General features: G+C 40.5%; 1 pseudogene across 1 annotated transcript in view; it reads left to right on the forward strand.

Annotated features, from left to right (window-relative positions):
* The window catches only part of LOC102861565, a 6846-nt pseudogene extending 3371 nt beyond the window's left edge, over positions 1–3475 (forward strand). The window contains exon 2 of the transcript XR_438997.1: positions 3397–3475. The product of XR_438997.1 is annotated as a beclin 1-associated autophagy-related key regulator-like (transcript). The remainder of the gene's footprint in view (positions 1–3396) is intronic.
* The last annotated feature ends 1569 nt before the right edge of the window (positions 3476–5044 follow it).

The following is a 5044-nucleotide window of genomic DNA, read 5'->3' on the forward strand; positions in this document are numbered from 1 at the left end:
TTGAGGAATATCAAATTCCTTGATTCTACGAAGTTTTCCAGTTAGAGAATGAACATGCTTTTCCAGACCATGAAAGTTCTTAGCTAGCCACTGCTTAAATTAGCTTCCTGGCTGCTGGGCTTGCATTGTATTATCTGGTTCTGTGGTTCACACAAGAGTGGGTATGGTAAACTTGAACACATATTAAATGAACTTGAAATGCTGGGAGATAAGAGTTACTAGCTGCTTCAGACCCACAGAAGTACTGAAAGCTTAGTCTCAAATGTTAGATAGAAGACGGTTTGGGGCCTTGAGGGTAGAGACTGACTTCAACTAAGAGGGATGCACCATAGCCATGCAAAAAGGTGAGACAAGGCTCAAGGATAGAATCCACATTATCACAAACTATCTAAATGTAATCCAGCAAAGTTCACAGTGATGTGACCAATACTGGGATTGATAGGGTGTTTTGTTAACTAGAGGCACTTTACTTAGGGTTAAGTGATCAAACCCATTGGTGGTTTTGAACACCAACATACAGGCTTACACTGCTGAGATGTTTTGGTTTTCATTATTTTGCACTGGATCTACCCTGTAAATATTCTTAAATATACATTTCAACCACTGTTGAGGTTTTTTTCCCCCCTACTCTGTTTTGCTGCTCATTAAAATCTTTCATGTAGGTGCCAGAACTATATCTAAACAGCTTTTTTTAAAATTGAAGCTGCATTTTTTTTAAAAGAAGAAGAAGAAAAACCAAACCACCCCAAAAAGCCATAGAAATGTTTTTCATTTTAAAATGATTTATTGAAACAATGTAGTACTATCTGAGGGGGGGGGAAATCTACAGGCACCAAATAGGCTGCTGAAAAGCTTAAGACTTTTTATAATGGATTATAACTAAGAAAAGTTTTGCACATCTGTAAGTCAAGGGGGGAAACAGCATGTCAGCAATGAGTGTAGTAGGCAGAATTCATGTGACAGGATCACAAGTAGCTACATTGGAAAAGAACATGCAGTAGCATGCTGCTGTACTGGCTCTGAGGGTCTCACGGTGTCACATTGCAGGAATTCCCCCCTGCTCTGCACCATCCGAACTGGTTTGAGTCATAAATGTTTTCTAAACTTTTATTGAATTACTGCAATAAATCTTTTAGCAACAGCAAAAAAAAAAATTTAAAGAAAAAAGAAACTATGAAGAAACACTTGTATTTTTGTAGAGTGAGAGGGTATTTAATTGCATAAATGGTGGGAAGATTATATCAAAGTAGAGTTCACGGAGAAGGGACACTTGGACCAAGTCTTTATATTAAAATATATAAGGATTCTGCCAAATGCAGACTAGAAAGTAAAATTGTGAAAGAATATTTCAAACAGAGATGTTGTTGTTGTTGTTTAATGCCGTCAAGTCGTAGACGACTCATAGCGACCCTATAAACGAACAGCCTGAGCACTGTTCATACATAGAGTTTCTGGAGGCAAGCCATTTTGGAAGTGGATGCCACTCCTGCTTCCAGGCTTGATTTAGTCGGGAAGCGTCTCAAATAAGGGCTGGGGGGAGTATTCTCAAGAACTTACCCAGAAGGACAAAAAAGATATAACCCAGGAAGTCTTTAAATAGATGTGTTATGGAATATGAGCTTTATTCAATGGGCCAGATAGTTTCTACCATGAAACTCATGACAGCAGGTTAATGAGGAGATATAGAAAACTCATCTTGGGATCATCCTTGATTTTGAGTAAAGTAACAGCATTGCCGCAATTTCTGTGCCTATCCCATGACATAGAAAAGTGTGGCAGATCTGTCTCTTCTAGTCACAAAGAAGTATTAGAAGGCAAAATTGTAAAATTGGCCTTTCACAAAGTTCATCACTATTTGTCTTTAATGACTTAACATGTTTCTTTGCAATCATATGGTACACACCAGAAATTATCCAATCACACTGATGGGACAGAGAAAGAACTGGCATTGTGGGAAATAGGGACCATGAAAGGGTTTAAAAGAACATTCTACCAAAACATCTCTAGAATCATTGGGAGGAAAGAAATGTGTTTATCTGCCCAATTTCAAGAGAAAGGAAATTTTATTTTCCTGGTGCCCCTGGTTATTTGGAAACTGTCCCAACGTAAAGCCTCTGTGTTTCTCAGAACTCTTTCACTGTCTATGTTTATCCAACTTCTTCTGCCATTCGCCTCTCCAGGTTCTCTTTCCCACCACAATTGCATTTGCATCTGCTGCCTTTTTCCCCCCCCTCAATCCATCACCAGCAAAAGTGATAAATGTGCTGGGAGGCTTTGGTCAGTTCTCCATGAGTGGATCTGGGATATTTCTGTTTCCTCCAAAACCCATGCATATCGATCCTGGTCAAAATAATGAGAGTTGAACTGAGATGATAGCAATGAGAAGGTGGAGAAGACATAGGACAAAGAGACGATAACATAGAGTTCGGCAACACCTCATATATGGTCATTGCAACTCACTTTTCTATTTGGACAGACAGGTCCTAGAAGGCCGTAGGCAGGCAAACAATTATTTGCTGAATAAACAAATACTTGGCTGTGGGTTTAGATGCATCAAGGTGTATATTATCAGGATGCTATCAGAAAGCTCAGTGATTAAAACCACCAGCCATTCCTCAGAGGAAGATCGATAAATCCCTTAAATATGTAAAGCCTTGAAAATTCAATGGAGGGCTACCGTTAATTGAAAACTAGTCAGTGGCAATAGTCTTTGATGGGTGAACTCAATCTTGAAACTTGATATTATTGTTGTTAGGTACTGTCAAGTTGAGTATGACTTATAGTGACCCCATGAACACACTGTCTGAACCCTGTCTCATCCTGTGCCACCCACATAATCTCTGACACATTTGAGCTCATCGCTGCAGTCACCACGTCAGTCCTTCTGATTGACGGTCTTCCTCTCTTTCACCAAACCTCCATCTTCCCAAGCATGACACCTTTCTCTAAAGAATATCCTCTCCTAACAACACAGCCAAAGTATGGGAGACAAAGCTTTTCCATCCTTGCCTCCAAGGAGCACTCTGGTTGTACCTTCTGCAAAATAAATCTGTTTTTAATTTGGAAGTTCATAGGATATTCCGTTACTTGAGGGACAATTGACAAATAGTTGACTCAAATATCACCACCTTTGCTTCATTTACTGCAAGCAGAGCGGTCATTTGTAATTAAGCACCATATCTTCCACTGTGAAGCATGCATGCATTCTTGGAAATTTTCCAAGCACAACATATAAAGTCTCATTGACAATTAGAATTGACAAGAGAAATGGAGCAATTTGCCTGTCTTCATGCTAACCAGTACATTAAATGTATCTGAAAGAAACAAGGCAATGAAACATACTAGAACTCTCTTCTGCTTTTTCTTACTCTATCCCTTTAACTCTTGTTCTTGGAGCTCTGCATTAGTGAAGGAAAACAAGAGCATCCCAGTTCAGCAGATGCTGCTGGCAGGTCCCCAGTCTCGGGAGCGGTAATAGCATGGAATAGGCCAGCATGTGTAGAGAGAGGAGTAGGTGGATTGGCCTCTGCAAAGTGCATATTTTGAGAGCAAAAGAACACTCAAGAGAGCAAGAGAGGACATTAAAAGTAGAAACTTGCCCTCTGTTTTGTCAACATGAAACCTTCAAGGATGCCTCCTACAAAGAACCTTTTCATTCTATGAGACATTTGGCGCAGTCCTCAGTGAGTTCGGCAGCTAACCTAGAGGTTATGCTTCTCTGGAGGTTGAGATTGCTCCATGGGAGAAAGACAGCATCTCTTTCCATTGCTATTTAGAGTCTGAGAAAACTAGTGGAAGGTCTCTCGAGTCCAAACCAACTTGTCAGCGGTGAGCTGTTGAGTGAAGCTAAGAAGGTTTATGCAAGCACAGCAGCCCACAGGGAAGAAGCTGGAGCATCCAATAAGGATCACAACACTTCTGTTAAGTGCAATGGAAAAGTCTGGAAATAGATAGTGTGATCAGTTGAACAAAAGGATAAATAAAACTAACCTATTGTTATCAAGCTAATTCCAATTCATAGTAACTCTCCATTGAGTTTCCAAGGTTGTAAATCTTAATGGGGAGAGAGTGCCCATCTTTCCCCCTAGAGCCACTGGTTGATTCTAACTGAGAATTGCAGCCTTTTGGTTAATAGCTCACTATACGACCAACTGCCCTGCCCTACTAGAACTACTTGCTAAATTATTGTGTGCCATCAAATCAGATTGACTGATAACTGATCCTTCTTCAACTTTTCATAGGCTAAGAGAACAAACAAGTTTGTCCTGGAAGGGTGAAGCCAGGCTGTTCCTCGGGTGCAAGGATTCTGAAGCTCCGTCTGACACACTTTGGACATGTTGTAAGGTGGGATCAGTACTTGGAGAGGGACGTCATGCTTGGGAGGGTGGAGGGACAGTGCAGGAGAGGAAAACCCTAGATGAGATGGATTGATTCTGTCACTGGGGTAATGGGGATAGATGTATTGGAGTCAATGAGATTGGCAAGGGATAGAGCAGGGTTTAGGACTGTTGTACATAGGATCTCTATGAGTCGCAAGTAACTTGACAGCACATAACAACAACGTAAGTCACATGGGCCAAGACTGACCATATTTCTCCTGAGGAACAGCTAGGGAATTCCAACTGCCTGTCTTTGGGTTGGCAACACAACTCTTTACCCACAAGACTGCCAGAGCTTCTTAAATATAACCACTGTTGCCCAAAGCTACACAGAAAATGTTGAAAAATCAAGTGAGGTTATGTGCACATTAGCTATAATAATAGTAATAAAATATAGTAGTAATAATAATAAAGAACAGGAGGATCTAACATTTCTGTCATTAAAAATTCTCGGAGTTGTTAGAGATAATGTCAACTACCCTCAATTTCTCTATAACTAATCTATAAGAAAGTCATTGTTGTTGTTGTTGTTGGGTATCATTGAATTGAGTACAGCCCATAGCAACTCTATGAACAATGGATCTGAACCCTGTCCTGTCCTGTGTTATCCTCACACTTCCTGACACACTAGAGTCCACTGCGGCCGTCACTGTGCCAATCCACCT

The sequence above is a fragment of the Elephantulus edwardii genome, unplaced genomic scaffold (assembly GCF_000299155.1).
Source record: "Elephantulus edwardii isolate Elephantulus edwardi_28Jun2011 unplaced genomic scaffold, EleEdw1.0 scaffold00250, whole genome shotgun sequence".
NCBI lineage: Eukaryota > Metazoa > Chordata > Mammalia > Macroscelidea > Macroscelididae > Elephantulus > Elephantulus edwardii.